The 18924-nt window shown below is 38.3% G+C and overlaps 1 long non-coding RNA gene across 3 annotated transcripts; it reads left to right on the top strand.

The window, feature by feature from the left end:
* Positions 1–2831: 2831 nt before the first annotated feature.
* On the top strand, positions 2832–17458 carry LOC145822439 (uncharacterized). 3 transcript variants are annotated; one of them, XR_014363717.1, is made up of 3 exons: positions 2832–3846; positions 16530–16639; positions 16900–17458. It is a non-coding gene; the product is annotated as an uncharacterized LOC145822439 (long non-coding RNA). The 3 variants fall into 3 exon arrangements; XR_014363716.1 differs by having other exon boundaries at positions 16903–17458; XR_014363718.1 differs by having other exon boundaries at positions 2833–3846; positions 17187–17458.
* Positions 17459–18924: the final 1466 nt, after the last annotated feature.

Below are 18924 nucleotides of genomic sequence, written 5' to 3' on the forward strand. Positions count from 1 at the left end.
CTGTTTTTGGCGACTAAAATTTTGGTCGCCAAAGGTATTTTATAATATTTTTATTTTCATTCGGCTACCAAACTATTTAGTAGCCAAAAGTAGTCCTTTGGCGACTAAAACGTAATTTAGTCGGTGAATCCCCTGTTTTTGGCGACCAAAATTTTGGTCGCCAAAGTTATTTTATAATTTTTTTTATTTTCATTCGGCTACCAAACTATTTAGTAGCCAAAAGTAGTCCTTTGGCGACTAAAACGTAATTTAGTCGGTGAATCCCCTGTTTTTGGCGACCAAAATTTTGGTCGCCAAAGTTATTTTATAATTTTTTTATTTTCATTCGGCTACCAAACTATTTAGTAGCCAAAAGTAGGTCTTTGGCGACTAAAAATTCTTTTAGTCACCAATTGTGATATGTTTAGCTACTAAAAAATTTTTTAGTCGCCAATTGTATTTTTTTTAGCTACTAAATTTTTTTTAGTCGCCAATAATCAACATGCCCCTACTAAAAAAAATTAGTAGCTAAAATGTTGACTTTTGCCGACTAAAATTAATTTTGGTAGCCAATTCCCACACTTTTGGCGACTAAATTTGTTTTGGTAGCCAAAAATGATCAACAAAAATGTATTTTCTTGTAGTGATAAAAGATTTGATCGCATTTGTTTTTCTTTATCAAATGAGGATAATCTTGTAATATCCGCTCCTAATACGATTAACTAAGCAAAGCTCACATTTCATATGACGATTACAACTGCTTTCAGTTTCTGCACACATAGAGTATGTGCCACAACTTCTATTAGATATACATATATACATATAAAAATAGAATACATTGATATCATTCACAAGTTACTTTTATATTGTATCATATTTTTTGTTTCAAGCTCTACGAATACTGACGAGTTTTTAACTTACTATTCTCATTTTTTTATTAAAAAATAATTGTTAAAAGTCGATATATATATATATATATATAGAAAATGATATAAATATCAAATAATGCCATTTCGGTTGCTTGCCTTGCATGTTAATCTTAAATAGTTTTCATTCTTTTTTATCTTCTATATTCTAGTCAGCTAAATAAAAAAGGAACAAATTTGTTTTTATGTCAATGGATTTTTGTTATGTCACCACCTAATTAAATGCTTATGATTGGTTTCATATTTGGAAGTAATTATACAAAGAAAAAAAAGTTTCATCTACACAATTTCTCTCCCACAATCCCCCTTGAATGATGGGATTAAGGGTGCTGTGTCTTTAGTACAGCAGTGACCCTTAATCCTGAATGATGTGATAATAAAAAGATAAATTAATGACTCAAGTTTTTACACTCCTTTCTTTTTTCAAAATCTTCCAGTCAATCTTGTCACATTATTAAGGGGGAGGAGGATTTGTGAGTGAGAATTTTGTATGAATGTAGCATTGCTAAAAAAGGAGGCATATTATATCTTGTTGGGTAGTGTAATAACAAAGTGATAAAAATCGATGATATATACCTTATATCTTATGTACGTGAGTTACTATTTTACTTCATGGGCTAGATCGGGCTGAGCCTAGAGTTTACTATTATTTTGGAATGATTATCTAGTTTTCTGAAACTGCAGTGTCCCCCATAATGGATGATAAATTAACTGAACGAACTGAACAGTTAACTCTTCAAGTTTGATTTAATAATTTTAACGAGTTTTAAAACTTATTTAAATTGGATTCGTTAAACTTTTGAGTCGATTTCGGATGAATCAGGTCAAGTTCAAGGAATTTGATATTTTATATAATTTTAGGCTTATTAAACCGAGTCGAATAATCAATTGATTGTTCAAGCTTGGTTTGAAAATTTTAACAAGTTCTAAAATGTGTTCAAACTTGACTTGTTTATTTAACAAACTAAGTTTGAACGAATTTTTAACAAACCGAACACGAGTCGAGCTCGAGCTTTTGGTTCATTTATACCCCTACCTAATATAATTTTTTTTTGGTACTTACATGGTTTAAAAAAAATAAAAAAATATATAAAAAAGAAAATACTATTGGTTGCATACACAACCACGTGCTATTTTGAAAACAATAATACTTTTTAGTGGTTAGGATAAATATCATATATATATATATATATATATTTGTAATATCATATTTTACAAAACTAATTATATGATAACATAGCATACCAATATTTAGGTCAATTAGATATCAAAGAGCGTCTAAAATATGTTATATTATAAAAATAAATTGTGAATATATGGTTGAGATAGTTTTCAATTGCTGATGATGGGCCTGAACTTGGTGTGCATGTTTAGCATGGGACAAAATACGTAATTCAACGATTAGTTTTTTTTTTTTTTTTTTTTTTTTATTTTTGTCCAATATTAATATATTGAAAAGTTTTGAAAAGATAAATTTAAATTGTTTTGCACTAGGAGTAAGTAGCAAATTATTTTGAATTTCAGCAGATAATTTTTGTCACTTCATAAATGGGTTAGATTGCATTTATTTAAGAGAAAATTATTGAGAAATTCAATTTAGAGAGAGTACAATGCATTAGGTCTTATGATTATTTTTCTTTAGTGAGAAATTTATCATTTGTAAAACATTATAACGAGACATTTTATTGTTTTAAAAAATATTTTGTTTTCAATTTTACTTATTAATTTATCTGTTAACCTTTTTTTACTATCTATTTGTTTTATTTTTTTCCCTTGTCGGCTGAAATTTTTATTCTTTTGGTGTAAATTTCGTATCTGTTAAAATTCTGTTTCTGTGAAATTTCTATCTATAATTTCTATCTGTTGAAATTTTTGCCTTGGTAATTTTTATTTGTCCAATTTATCTATCAAAAGGGTAAACACAAAATTGATCATGTGTTTTTCAGATCACATTTTTCATTTTTCAGACTCTCCCATTTTTCAGATCACATCTCCACTATCCAACCTAGATTAACAACAAAGAAGGAAAGCCCAAAGCAAAACTAGAAGAGAGAGAGAGAGAGAGAGAGAGAGAGAGAGAGAGAGAGAGAGAGAGAGAGAGAGATATGGGCCTTTCTCAACAACCAATCTGATCTTCTTTAATCGGATCCATAAACAACCCAAACATAGAATCAACCTATCCAAACTCTGAATAAGAAACAGCAAAATACGGACATGGGTGATGAATTGAAGAGGTGGAGCGAGATACTTTAACCGAATCAAAACCCACAAGGAGTCAAACATGCCCAGAACAGATAGGTAATCTATATGAAGATTTGGGGCACCGAAATGCCAACCCTTGTAATACGCAGCAACCTCAAACCCTAGTAACAAAACAGAGATCGATAGAAAGGCGGATGCGATGGATAGGCTAAGATAGATCAGAGAAACGGAGCCTTAAGATCCATCATTCGTCCGCGGTGGAGTCGAGCATGGAGGACACCTCGCAAACTCTAGCAAACCCTCAATTTTCGAACAACATGAATAGGAACCATCGTCGAATTGAAGATGACGACAACGATGAAGAATCCAAAGGCAAAAAGGGTAGAGACAGATCATGCGAGGGACAGTGGTGGGAGATCTGGCGACGACGGTGACCTAGAGTTTTTATCCTAGCTTTCCTGATCGAAAATTAGTCATGGTGTAGATAGAGAAGACGATGTTAAGGAAATGGAGAAGAAGTTCCTGGATTGAAGGAGAGCGGAGATGGTGGTGGTGGTGGTGGTGGTGGTGGTAGTGGGAAACGAATCACCGGATCTCGATCTCGCGGCGGCGGCGGCGGTGCATCTGGATCTAGATTTCAACGCCAGTTATGGTGAAGCTACGAATCCGGATCTCGCGGCAACGGAGAAGCAACGGTTGAGAAGCAAAGACGGAGGAGAGAGTGGCGTTTGACAAGAAGGTACATTCCCTATTTAGGTGCTGTTTGGCAACTGGGTTTGGGATTTTTTTTTTGGTTTTTTTTACTAAAAGACAAATTTTTTACAAAATAAAAAAAAAATGCATTCAAATAAAATATCACATCCAACTCCATAATCATTTCACTTTTTTTCTCACAAACATTACATTCAATCACAAAAAAATTCAACTATCTTCTCAAATACCAAATTTTTTTTATTTAATAATATCCTACAACTAAAAAAACCTACATAAAAACTGACTTTCCAAACATCCACTTAGCAATAGGCTCAAATTATCATTATTTTTTTATTTGTTTTTCTTCTTTCAATTTTAGTAATAAAGTCATATTTTATATAAGTTTTTAATGGTACTTATTTTTTTAATTTTATTTCATTCTTAAAAATTCATAAAATCAAAATTTTCTCAAAAATCAAAATTCCCAAATGTTTTGTTGATTTTCGATATTTTAGATTTTCTTTCGGATCGATAGCGCTGTTTGTTTACTTCTGCTGGATCAATAGTATTGCTCATTGATTTTTTAGACATTTTTTTTCTCTTTCATAATAACTTATATATAGATTCAAATATTTTGAAAGATCTTATGAGAATATTCCTTTTATATGATTTTTTTGGTATAAATGTATCAGTATCATTCTGATCTTTTTAGTCTTTTATAGTTTTTGCAGTTTGGTCAATAATCATAAAAGAAGTTCCAAATCTTTTAATAAAATTTTATTTTTAATTTGTAAGAGAAATTTCTTTTATTCTCTTAATTCTTTAGATATTTCAATAATTATAATATAATATTTTGATTTGTGTAAATATTTTTTAAAAAATTACTCACATCCATTAAATTATTTAATAGTCTTGTGATTTCAAATTTACTATTTCCGTTATCAAGATATATAAAATTTTTTACATCTATTATATCTTGTATTAAACATTGAATTTCCATGTCTAAAATTTTTCATAAATTCGATTTGTAGGCTACACTACAACAAATTACATTTTTGGTAACCAAAAAAAATTTAAAAGTTGTGAAATTGGAGATCAAAAATTATATTAGTTGGAAAAAGTACAATATTTAGTTATTAATTTTTTTAATCAGGATATATTGATTATTGACTACTAAAAAAAAATTTATTCTCTAAAAATGCCACAATTGGCAACTAAAAAAAAATTTTTAATCGCTATATAGTTAGTCTTGGCTATCAAAATTATTTAGTTGTCTAATGAAAAACAAAAATTTACTTTTTATCTTTGGTTGCCAAAAATTTATTTTCAAAAACTAAAAAATATTGGTCGCTAAAAATTTTAGTTTTAGCTACTAAAGTTATTTAGTTGCCGAATGAAAAAAAAAATTACTTTTTTTATCTTTGGCGACCAAAAAATTGGTCACCAAAATTTATTTTCAGAGATTAAAAAAATTTTAATCACCAAAGAATTAAAATATTTAAAGGAAGATATTTCAAATTTTAAAAGGATTTATAAAATTAATTGACGACCAAAATATTTAGTCGCCAAGCCATATATATATATATATATATTTTGTTTTCAAACCAAACCCTAAACAAATCACTCTCTCTCTCTCTCTCTCTCTCTCTCTCTCTCTCTCTCTCTCTCTCTCTCTCTCCACTGCTCCTCTCTCACCACCGCTGCACTAGCCACGGAATAGATCTCCTCCGCCTCTCTTCTTCGCGTCCGTCGACAATTGGAGCACCGATTTGCCTCCTTGTTGGCAACCGGAACAACTTTCTTCATAGTGTACACTATTTGGTTTGGAACTCTAACAGCGTTGCCCCTTCGTGTCCCTCTCTCGCACAGTCGATCACGAGCAGCGCCGATCGTGACCCTCTCTCTGGTTGCTGCCCTCTGCCCTCTCTCTGTTGTTCGATTTTTAAGCTGTGGACTTGCATTCTAGCATCGAGCACCTACGCTACTTCTCCTACTCCTCTCTTCCTCACGACCTCGTCTTTGTCTCCGGCCTCTTTCTCGCTTCCTCTCAGCTTCGCGATCCATTTTCCTCCTCCGGCTCCATCCTCTACTCTCACCACTCATACACATACAAACATCTATATATATATAATATGAAGTTAAATTATTTGATAAAACATTTCTTAAAACTCTATTACACATAATTGTGGGCTTTGAATCTAACCTGCTTGATAAAACACTTCTTATAACTCCAAAACACATAACTGTAAGATTTGATTTGATGGTGAAAGAAATAAGAGTGATATTAAGAGAGTAAGAGAAACTCTTGTATATTGAATATCTGAAGTTGTAAGAAGGGACTCAATTTATAGGAGTTGTGTGATACAACATTATGATGAAAGTGGAGCATAAAATAAAATAAAGTAGCCGAAAGCAGCCGAAAGTGAGGCACTGCTCTGGCATCCTATAACTATGTATGATTAATATATGCATTACATTAGTATAATATATATATGCTAATATAATATAATATTATGATACATACATATTAATATAATACATTAACAGCCCCCCTCAAACTCAAGGAGGACAAACATCAACCAACTGGAGTTTGGAGACAAGTTCAACGAAGCGGCTAGGAGAATGAGCTTTGGTGAAGATATCAGCAGGTTGATCAACAGAAGAAATCGGATAGAGATGGACTGTACCACGAGCGACGTGTTGACGAATAAAATGGCAGTCAATCTCAATGTGCTTGGTGCGATCATAAAAAACATCATTGTGAGCAATTTGAAGAGCACTGTGATTGTCACAAAAGAGGTCAGTAGCACCAGAGGGGGTAACACCCATGTCAGCGAGAAGCCAACGAAGCCAGAGAAGTTCTTGAGTAGCATCAGCAAGAGCACGGTATTCGGCCTCCTTCACCATCTTCCCCACAGAAGACACCTATCTGCAACTACTGTCAAAACCGCAGTCTTCCATCGACTCATCTTCTGGTTAATTGTCCAGTTCGTCTTTGTCGGTTTTGCAACAAGACTGGTCCTGGTCATCTCCAGCATGATTGCTTCCGCAACCCTGCCCGTGCCTCTCGCAATGGTCCCTCCCCCGGGCATTTTTCCCGCAACAACTCTCACCGTTCTGGGCCTCCGTCTAAACCAATGCCTGCTCCACGCACTGCTGCTACTGCCTCCGAGGATTTACCTGCCTCTGTCCCTATAGATCCTTCCACTCCAGTCTTCTCTCACACAGATGTCGACGCCATGTTTCACAATTGGCAGAATTTTGGTACTCCTCCATCTCCTGCTTTGTCTGTCACCGCAGGTAACACTTCCTGGTACTTTGACTCCGCTTATTGTAATCACATGACCTTTGACCCTACTATTTTTACTCCTCTCTCTTCTACTTCTCCTGTTCCTTCTATCCATACTGCTGATGGGTCTCTTCTATCTGTAAGTCATGTTGGTTCTGTTTCCACCTCTCACTTATCTTTATCTCATGTCTATCTTATGCCTGCTCTCACTTTAAATCTTATATCCATTAGTCAATTATGTGAGCATGGTCTAACTATTACCTTTTCCCCTTCTGGTTGTTTGGTGCAGGACCCTCGGACGGGGCAAACTCTTGGGATCGGCCGTAAGCATGGACGTCTCTACGAACTTATCCATCTTCATGTTCCGGATTCCTCTCAGATCACAGCTCCTACCACTGCCACCACTGCTCCTCCTTTATCTCCTTTTCAGCTTTGGCACTGTCGTTTAGGCCATCTTTCTGTTAGTCGTTTAAAATCTTTAATTTCTCGTGGTCATTTAGGTCCTGTAAGTTCTGATGCTTTAGATTGTGTGTCCTGTCAACTTGCCAAACAACCTGCTTTGTCGTTTAATAAAAGTGACTCTGTTTCTCTTGCACCATTTGATCTCATCCATTCTGATATTTGGGGACCCTCTCCTACTCCCACTATGGGCGGCGCCCGCTATTTTGTTGTTTTTGTAGATGATTTTTCTCGTTTTACATGGTTGTTTCTTATGAAAAATCGATCTGAGCTCAAACAGCTTTATTACAATTTTTCTGTAATGGTTAAAACACAATTTTCTAAAACTATTAAACTTTTTCGTTCCGACAATGCCATGGAATATAAAGATTTTGACTTTCTTTCTTTTCTTTAGAGTCATGGTACTCAACCTCATCGATCCTGTCCCGGCACGTCTCAACAAAATGGACGTGCTGAACGGAAACATCGGCATATTCTCGACACTACTCGCGCTCTTCTTTTGTCTTCCTCTTGTCCGGAACATTTTTGGGGAGAGGCAACTCTCACTGCTGCTTACACTATCAATTGTATCCCTACCCCTGTCATTCAGAATCACACTCCTTATGAGCGTCTGCATGGCACCCGTCCTCCCTACACCAACCTTAGAGTCTTTGGCTCTGCCTGTTTTGTTCTTCTCCAACCTCATGAACGTACCAAACTTGAACCTCGTTCCCGCCTTTGTTGCTTCTTGGGGTATGGTATTGAACATAAGGGGTATCGTTGTTGGGATCCTCTCTCCCAACGACTTCGTATCTCTCGACATGTGGTCTTTTGGGAACACAAAATGTTTTCCTCTCTCTCTCTCTCTTCCGTTTGTCCGTTCCCTCACCCTCTCTTTTTTTTACTGACCCTTCCACAGATTTTTTTTCTGATGACCTTTTCTCCACCACCCTTGCCACCCTCTCTCGAGTTTTCTGATCTGTTTGCTCCACCGCCCCTGCCATCCTCTCTCGAGATCGCCTTGCCTACCGGTTTGTCCCCTGCACCTGCTCCCTCTGATGGTCCTGCTCTTGCTCCATCGGGATCCTCCTCTCCTACTGAGTCTCTTCCTCTGGCTCCTCCTCCCTCTGCTCGACCACATCGGGTAACCCAACCTTCTACTCGTCTTCGTGACTTTATTGTTGGTTCTACTGCTTTTTCTACTTATGAACCGACCTCCTATCGTGAGGCTCGCTCTAATCCTCTTTGGCAGCAAGCCATGACTGATGAATTGCAGGCTTTAGACAAAACTCATACATGGGACATTGTTGATCTTCCTCCTGGCAAGACTGCCATTGGCTGCAAATGGGTATACAAAATCAAGACTTGTTCTGATGGATCTATTGAGCGTTACAAAGCCCGCCTTGTTGCAAAAGGCTTCAATCAAGAATATGGTATTGATTATGAGGAGACCTTTGCTCCTGTTGCTCGTCTCACCTCTGTTCGCAGCTTGATTGCTGTTGCTACCGCTCGCCAATGGGATCTTTATCAACTGGACGTGAAAAATGCTTTTCTTAATGGTGTTCTTCTCGAGGAGGTCTACATGCAACCTCCCCCTGGGTCTGCTTATCTCCCGCATCAAGTCTGCAAAATTCGGCGTGCTTTATATGGTCTCAAACAAGCTCCCCGTGCTTGGTTTGCCAAGTTCAGCTCCACTATTCAGAAATGTGGTTTCACCTCCAGCTCTTATGATATTGCTCTTTTTATCCGAAAAACAGCTCAAGGGACCACCCTGCTTTTACTTTATGTAGATGACATGATTATCACCGGTGATGATATCGATGGTATTCTTCGCCTTAAACAGTTTCTTAGCCATCATTTCGAGATGAAAGATCTTGGTCCTCTCAGCTATTTCTTGGGTCTTGAAATCTTCCATGATTCTACGGGTTCTTTTCTCTCTCAGGCTAAGTATACCTCTGATTTTCTTACACGTGCTGGTCTTACGGATTGCAAGACTGCCTCTACTCCCCTGGAACCTCAGAGTCGTCTTACACCTCTTGATGGCACTCTTCTCTCTGATGCTACACTCTATCGTCAGCTGGTTGGCAGTCTTGTCTATCTCACAGTTACTCGTCTTGATATTGCCTATGCCGTTCATATTGTCAGCCAGTTTATGTCAGCTCCTCGTACCCCTCATTATGCTGCCTTGCTTCGTATCCTTCGGTATCTCAAAGGCACCCTGTTTCATGGTCTTCATTATTCCGCCCGCTCATCTCTTCAGCTTCGTGCTTTCTCAGATGCTGATTGGGCTGGCGATCCTACTGACCGGCGCTCTACTACTGGGTTCTGCTTTTTTCTGGGTGATTCTCTTATTTCTTGGCGCAGCAAGAAACAATCTCTTACTGCTCGTTCCAGTACCGAGGCCGAATACCGTGCTCTTGCTGATGCTACTCAAGAACTTCTCTGGCTTCGTTGGCTCCTCCCTGACATGGGTGTTACCCCCTCTGGTGCTACTGTACTCTTTTGTGACAATCACAGTGCTCTTCAAATTGCTCACAATGATGTTTTTCATGATCGCACCAAGCACATTGAGATTGACTGCCATTTTATTCGTCAACACGTCGCTCGTGGTACAGTCCATCTCCATCCGATTTCTTTTGTTGATCAACCTGCTGATATCTTCACCAAAGCTCATTCTCCTGGCCGCTTCGTTGAACTTGTCTCCAAACTCCAGTTGGTTGATGTTTGTCCTCCTTGAGTTTGAGGGGGGCTGTTAATGTATTATATTAATATGTATGTATCATAATATTATATTATATTAGCATGTATATATTATACTAATGTAATGCATAAATTAATCATACATAGTTATAGGATGCCAGAGCAGTGCCTCACTTTCGGCTGCTTTCGGCTACTTTATTTTATTTTATGCTCCACTTTCATCATAATGTTGTATCACACAACTCCTATAAATGGAGTCCCTTCTTACAACTTCAGATATTCAATATACAAGAGTTTCTCTTACTCTCTTAATATCACTCTTATTTCTTTCATGTTAATGTATTATATTAATATGTATGTATCATAATATTATATTATATTATATTAGCATGTATATATTATACTAATGTAATGCATATATTAATCATACATAGTTATAGGATGCCAGAGCAGTGCCTCACTTTCGGCTACTTTTGGCTATTTTATTTTATTTTATGCTCCACTTTCATCATAATGTTGTATCACACAACTCCTATAAATGGAGTCCCTTCTTACAACTTCAGATATTCAATATACAAGAGTTTCTCTTACTCTCTTAATATCACTCTTATTTCTTTCATGGTATCAGAGCACAGGTGTATTGCCTAGTCTCTTCTGCATCGCATTTTTATCTTGAGCAAATTGTTGCATATTTCGTCCTTATCTGAATTACAGATTGGACCACACCAAAACCTTCGTCTCCTCACGACGAATCCAACGCCACCAGATTCATCATCATCCGACGTTCCACGCGCCGCCAGAACTTTCATCCACGCGCCTCCTCGCCTTTCAGACGCGTTCTACGCGCCTCACACTTGCCCTGTGCTATCGTGCGCCACGGCCTCATCTGCTAACGTGAGCCGCGTGTTTTTGACGTCAGCTGACGTCAGCCCTGGCTGCTTCCGTGCGCCGTTTGCTTCCTTTGCTATCGTGCGCCGCGCCTGTCTGTGCTAACGTGCGCCGCGCCTGTGACACGGCAGTGACGTCATCTTGACCAGATTGTGACGTCATCTTTGACCAAAATTGTTGACCAAGTTTGACCAGCCAATTTAGTGCCTTCTGGTCATCTTTTTTTTGGTCCGTTCACTAATTTCCCACTAATTTCAGCCCTCTGAATTCACTGGTACCCTCAGATTTTTCAGATTCGGCTTCGATAATACTACTTTTTCCTCATGGATCGCTTGGACTCCTCCAACCACGCTATTTCCGTTGTTCTTGACGGAACTAACTATGTCTTATGGGCACAAGCTATGTCTGGGTTCCTCAAAGGCAAGAAACTTTGGCGCATCATCACTGGGGATGTGTGCAAACCCATCCCAGCCACCACAGAATCCGCTGCCACCACGGACTCCGTTGCCAAATATGCTGACCGTCTGGAGGATTAGGATAGCAAAAACTATCAGATCATCACTTGGCTCCGTAATACTTCTATTACTTCTATCAACCTTCAGTTTGGTCGGTTCCAACTTGACTCTGCTTCCTCTCCAGCCAAAGCCATCTGGGATTTTTTACAAGAACGCTACCAGACTACTGGCCTTGCTCACCAATATCAGCTTTTGAGTCAACTTCACCGTATGCGCCAAGACACAACTCAAACCATTAATGATTTCCTCTCACAAATGTATTATGTTTGGGATCAGCTCGCTCTCTCTGAACCTCCCTGGGATTGTACTAAGGATGCTGCCTTGTTCACTACTTACCGTGACCAACAACGCTTGGTTCAGTTTCTCATGGCTCTCACTCCCCGTTTTGAGCCAGTCCGCGCATCTCTCCTTCATCGCACTCCTTTACCCACTCTTGAGCAACCAATTTCTGAACTACTGTCAGAGAAAACCAGGTTTGGTACTCTCCATCCACACCCTGTGGACTCTGTTCTTGCTACTCCCCAGATTCGAAGTTCTCCTTCACCATCTTCCCCACAGAAGACACCTATCTGCAACTACTGTCAAAACCGCAGTCTTCCATCGACTCATCTTCTGGTTAATTGTCCAGTTCGTCTTTGTCGGTTTTGCAACAAGACTGGTCCTGGTCATCTCCAGCATGATTACTTCCGCAACCCTGCCCGTGCCTCTCGCAATGGTCCCTCCCCCGGGCATTTTTCCCGCAACAACTCTCACCGTTCTGGGCCTCCGTCTAAGCCAATGCCTGCTCCACGCACTGTTGCTACTGCCTCCAAGGATTTACCTGCCTCTGTCCCTATAGATCCTTCCACTCCAGTCTTCTCTCACACAGATGTCGACGCCATGTTTCACAATTGGCAGAATTTCGGTACTCCTCCATCTACTGCTTTGTCTGTCACCGCAGGTAACACTTCCTGGTACTTTGACTCCGCTTGTTGTAATCACATGACCTTTGACCCTACTATTTTTACTCCTCTCTCTTCTACTTCTCCTGTTCCTTCTATCCATACTGCTGATGGGTCTCTTCTATCTGTAAGTCATGTTGGTTCTGTTTCCACCTCTCACTTATCTTTATCTCATGTCTATCTTATGTCTGCTCTCACTTTAAATCTTATATCCATTAGTCAATTATGTGAGCATGGTCTAACTATTACCTTTTCCCCTTCTGGTTGTTTGGTGCAAGACCCTCGGACGGGGCAAACTCTTGGGATCGGCCGTAAGCATGGACGTCTCTACGAACTTATCCATCTTCATGTTCCGGATTCCTCTCAGATCACAGCTCCTACCACTGCCACCACTGCTCCTCCTTTATCTCCTTTTCAGCTTTGGCACTGTCGTTTAGGCCATCTTTCTGTTAGTCGTTTAAAATCTTTAATTTCTCGTGGTCATTTAGGTCCTGTAAGTTCTGATGCTTTAGATTGTGTGTCCTGTCAACTTGCCAAACAACCTGCTTTGTCGTTTAATAAAAGTGACTCTGTTTCTCTTGCACCATTTGATCTCATCCATTCTGATATTTGGGGACCCTCTCCTACTCCCACTATGGGCGGCGCCCGCTATTTTGTTGTTTTTGTAGATGATTTTTCTCGTTTTACATGGTTGTTTCTTATGAAAAATCGATCTGAGCTCAAACAGCTTTATTACAATTTTTCTGCAATGGTTAAAACACAATTTTCTAAAACTATTAAACTTTTTCGTTCCGACAATGCCATGGAATATAAAGATTTTGACTTTCTTTCTTTTCTTCAGAGTCATGGTACTCAACCTCATCGATCCTGTCCCGGCACGTCTCAACAAAATGGACGTGCTGAACGGAAACATCGGCATATTCTCGACACTACTCGCGCTCTTCTTTTGTCTTCCTCTTGTCTGGAACATTTTTGGGGAGAGGCAGCTCTCACTGCTGCTTACACTATCAATTGTATCCCTACCCCTGTCATTCAGAATCACACTCCTTATGAGCGTCTGCATGGCACCCGTCCTCCCTACACCAACCTTAGAGTCTTTGGCTCTGCCTGTTTTGTTCTTCTCCAACCTCATGAACGTACCAAACTTGAACCTCGTTCCCGCCTTTGTTGCTTCTTGGGGTATGGTATTGAACATAAGGGGTATCGTTGTTGGGATCCTCTCTCCCAACGACTTCGTATCTCTCGAGCATCAGAACTTACAGGACCTAAATGACCACGAGAAATTATAGATTTTAAACGACTAACAGAAAGATGGCCTAAACGACAGTGCCAAAGCTGAAAAGGAGATAAAGGAGGAGCAGTGGTGGCAGTGGTAGGAGCTGTGATCTGAGAGGAATCCGGAACATGAAGATGGATAAGTTCGTAGAGACGTCCATGCTTACGGCCGATCCCAAGAGTTTTCCCCGTCCGAGGGTCCTGCACCAAACAACCAGAAGGGGAAAAGGTAATAGTTAGACCATGCTCACATAATTGACTAATGGATATAAGATTTAAAGTGAGAGCAGGCATAAGATAGACATGAGATAAAGATAAGTGAGAGGTGGAAACAGAACCAACATGACTTACAGATAGAAGAGACCCATCAGCAGTATGGATAGAAGAAACAGGAGAAGTAGAAGAGAGAGGAGTAAAAATAGTAGGGTCAAAGGTCATGTGATTACAACAAGCGGAGTCAAAGTACCAGGAAGTGTTACCTGCGGTGACAGACAAAGCAGGAGATGGAGGAGTACCGAAATTCTGCCAATTGTGAAACATGGCGTCGACATCTGTGTGAGAGAAGACTGGAGTGGAAGGATCTATAGGGACAGAGGCAGGTAAATCCTCGGAGGCAGTAGCAGCAGTGCGTGGAGCAGGCATTGGTTTAGACGGAGGCCCAGAACGGTGAGAGTTGTTGCGGGAAAAATGCCCGGGGGAGGGACCATTGCGAGAGGCACGGGCAGGGTTGCGGAAGCAATCATGCTGGAGATGACCAGGACCAGTCTTGTTGCAAAACCGACAAAGACGAACTGGACAATTAACCAGAAGATGAGTCGATGGAAGATTGCGGTTTTGACAGTAGTTGCAGATAGGTGTCTTCTGTGGGGAAGATGGTGAAGGAGAACTTCGAATCTGGGGAGTAGCAAGAACAGAGTCCACAGGGTGTGGATGGAGAGTACCAAACCTGGTTTCCTCTGACAGTAGTTCAGAAATTGGTTGCTCAAGAGTGGGTAAAGGAGTGCGATGAAGGAGAGATGCGCGGACTGGCTCAAAACGGGGAGTGAGAGCCATGAGAAACTGAACCAAGCGTTGTTGGTCACGGTAAGTAGTGAACAAGGCAGCATCCTTAGTACAATCCCAGGGAGGTTCAGAGAGAGCGAGCTGATCCCAAACATAATACATTTGTGAAAGGAAATCATTAATGGTTTGAGTTGTGTCTTGGCGCATACGGTGAAGTTGACTCAGAAGCTGATATTGGTGAGCAAGGCCAGTAGTCTGGTAGCATTCTTGTAAAAAATCCCAGATGGCTTTGGCTGGAGAGGAAGCAGAGTCAAGTTGAAACCGACCAAACTGAAGGCTGATAGAAGTAATAGAAGTATTACGGAGCCAAGTGATGATCTGATAGTTTTTGCTATCCCAATCCTCCAGACGGTCAGCATATTTGGCAACGGAGTCCGTGGTGGCAGCGGATTCTGTGGTGGCTGGGATGTGTTTGCACACATCCCCAGTGATGATGCGCCAAAGTTTCTTGCCTTTGAGGAACCCAGACATAGCTTGTGCCCATAAGACATAGTTAGTTCCGTCAAGAACAATGGAAATAGGGTGGTTGGAGGAGTCCAAGCGACCCATGAGGAAAAAGCAGTATTATCGAAGCCGAATCTGAAAAATCTGAGGTTACCAGTGAATTCAGAGGGCCGAAATTAGTGGGAAATGAGTGAACGAACCAAAAAAAAGATGACCAGAAGGCACTAAATTGGCTGGTCAAAGTTGGTCAACAATTCTGGTCAAAGATGACGTCACAATCTGGTCAAGATGACGTCACTGCTGTGTCACAGGCGCGGCGCACGTTAGCACAGACAGGCGCGGCGCACGATAGCAGAGGAAGCAAGCGGCGCACGGAAGCAGCCAGGGCTGACGTCAGCTGACGTCAAAAACACGCGGCTCACGTTAGCAGATGAGGTCGCGGCGCACGATAGCACAGGGCAAGTGTGAGGCGCGTAGAGCGCGTCTGAGAGGCAAGGAGGCGCGTGGATGAAAGTTCTGGTGGCGCGTGGCGGCGCGTGGAACGTCGGATGATGATGAATCTGGTGGCGTTGGATTCGTCGTGAGGAGACGAAGGTTTTGGTGTGGTCCAATCTGTAATTCAGATAAGGACGAAATATGCAACAATCTGCTCAAGATAAAAATGCGATGCAGAAGAGACTAGGCAATACACCTGTGCTCTGATACCATGAAAGAAATAAGAGTGATATTAAGAGAGTAAGAGAAACTCTTGTATATTGAATATCTGAAGTTGTAAGAAGGGACTCCATTTATAGGAGTTGTGTGATACAACATTATGATGAAAGTGGAGCATAAAATAAAATAAAGTAGCCGAAAGCAGCCGAAAGTGAGGCACTGCTCTGGCATCCTATAACTATGTATGATTAATATATGCATTACATTAGTATAATATATACATGCTAATATAATATAATATTATGATACATACATATTAATATAATACATTAACAGATAGAACTCTTCTTAGAACTGTAAAACATATAGCTCACATATAGCTGCGAGCTTTGAAGCCAACCTGTTTGATAAAAAGCTTCTTAGAACGGTTATATGTAATATTTATACTTTTGCTGATGCCGAACTGTAATGACTACTACTCGGTGTAATAATGCTTGGTTAATCTGTTTTCAAAATTGTGCAGCCTCATGTGGAAAGTGCTTCCCAGCAGAATCAATTAAACCACTTGCTTCTAATAGTGACGGGACTTGTATAGTTAGAGGAGGTGTTTCTAGGAAAATATATTTATGGAAGGTGAATATTTTATTCTCTTAATATATTTTCATATCTTGTCTTTTACAGATTTATGTAATTAGCATTGAAAAGAGTTATGAATTTTGAATTAGCGTTAGCTAGACTTGGGTTTGTGTAGTTTATATTGATGTAAGATTTGTTTACGTCTCTACCATTAATAAAGTGGCATTATTGTTACTACTAGCAACCAAAAGTAGTAGCAGATAACCTTTGCCCAACTATTAAAAAACTTATAAATGCATGGTTGTTTGTCTTTGTAGCAGGTCATACTGTGTGTGCATCATCCAAAAATCAATTTCTATCTACAAATACATAACAAATCGTCAATTGATATATGGGTGTATGCATCTACAAATAGAGAACTATTCCGCAATTTATAGTAAGTCAATTGTTACTGCTTGTGTGCAAATTTTTATTCTTTTTGTTTATGTCTATTTGCTCACTTAGTTGTTGATTTTTTGTTTTGTTTTTTTTTTTTTTTAATTTGTAATTTGATGATATGTTGAATTTTTTCTTTTTGTGGTGTTTTTCCCAAAACTATTTTGAGGCTGGAAGAAAGAGGACCCCTCCTTATTGGGATGCTTAGCGAGTGGGCTTCCTTTGAGATGAGCTCCTTTTGTGTTTTCAGAGCAATAACCTCCTGGTATGCAGCTTTAGTTTTACTGCTAAAGCATTAATTTTATAATTGTTATAATTTCAAATGTCAATTTTTTTTTTTTTTTTTTTTACAAATTGCTTTTGCAAGGGCTGTTATGGATATTTATTTTTGTATACGAAGAGCATTTGTTTTGTATATGGATGACATTTATTTTTGTACAATCCTCTGTTTTGGAAATCCAGTATTGTTGTATGTAATATTTAATTTAGATGGATTATACTTGGTTGGTATGGATTTATATAATATTTGGAATATGATGTTACAAGTTAAAGTTTTTGGATAGTTGATAATGAAATGGGTATTATTGATAATGGATTTAGATTATAATATATAGATGTATTATTCTATATATGTACATGTTACAGGTTTTTTTGACAATGGAATGCATATAATATAGAAATTAATGAAAAATATTCAATTTGTGAATTTTGAAAAAAATTAATAAATAGAGCTTTTGGCAACTTAACATTTAGTAGCCAAAAAATAAAAAGGGAACTTGTTGGCGACTAAACAGTTAGTAGTCCAAAAAAATGAAAGTTTTTGATGATTAAAAAATTAGTAGCTAAAAAGGAGTACCATTATTTTATGGATTAAAAAATTGGTAGCCAAAAAAGAGAGTCACGTTTTTAGTGACTAAATAATTGGTAGCCAAAAAGAAACCAACGATTTTAGACGACTAAACATTTAGGCCTTGTTTGGGAAGTTAGCTATTTTAGTTAGCTTTTTGATTATTTTAACCTGACTAAAAAAATTTATATTTGGGAAGATAGTTGAATTTTTTTGTAATTAATTTGATGATTGTGAGAGAAAAAATAAAATAATTATGAGTTGAATGTGACATTTTGTCTTATTTGATTATTTTAACCTATTTTATCTTTATTGGTTATTTTAGTCCAAATAGTCCTTCCCAAACAAAGCCTTCGTCACTAAAAGAAAAAAAACACATTTATTAAAAACTTTGGACAACTAAATTTTTAGTCTCCATTTGGCGACTTTTGATGACTAAAAAAAATTTAATCGCTAAACAATCATTCAGCGACAAATTGGTGATCAAAAAATTTAGTCGGCAAAATGTTTTGGCGATTAAAAATTTAGTCGCCAAAAGTGTAATTTGTTGTAGTCTGATATCAAGATTGAGGGTCTCACAATGTCTTACAAGTGAAAATTAAAATTTATAAAATTATACTAAACTTAACTACTTAACTATAAAATTATACCAAAATTTAGGATCACTTTATAATTTATGAAACTTGAAGTTAGTAGGAAGATAAGTGGAATTGTATGGTAAGTGGAATGGTGATGTGGAATGCCACCTAAATAGTGGTCTTTTTAAGGATGAAGAAATGGTGACCTCATACTTTATCTATTTATATTATTAATTTCACTCATTCTAGGTTCGCATATGTCACTATTCATTTAAAAAAAAATAAAAAATCAAAAAGTTAAGTTAAATTGATAATTAAAATCACATGATTTTCACTAATTTGTCGATAGATATCCACGAAGCCCTTAATTTTGCTTCACTAGGGTTAGGACATTTGGCTCTTATCAGAACTAATGAAAACAAATGGTAGAAGACAATATTGAAATCCCATTTTGTTGTTAAGCTCGTCTAATAGTGACTTTA

Source organism: Camellia sinensis, chromosome 3, assembly GCF_055761805.1.
Source record: "Camellia sinensis isolate YWXY chromosome 3, ASM5576180v1, whole genome shotgun sequence".
Taxonomy (NCBI): domain Eukaryota; kingdom Viridiplantae; phylum Streptophyta; class Magnoliopsida; order Ericales; family Theaceae; genus Camellia; species Camellia sinensis.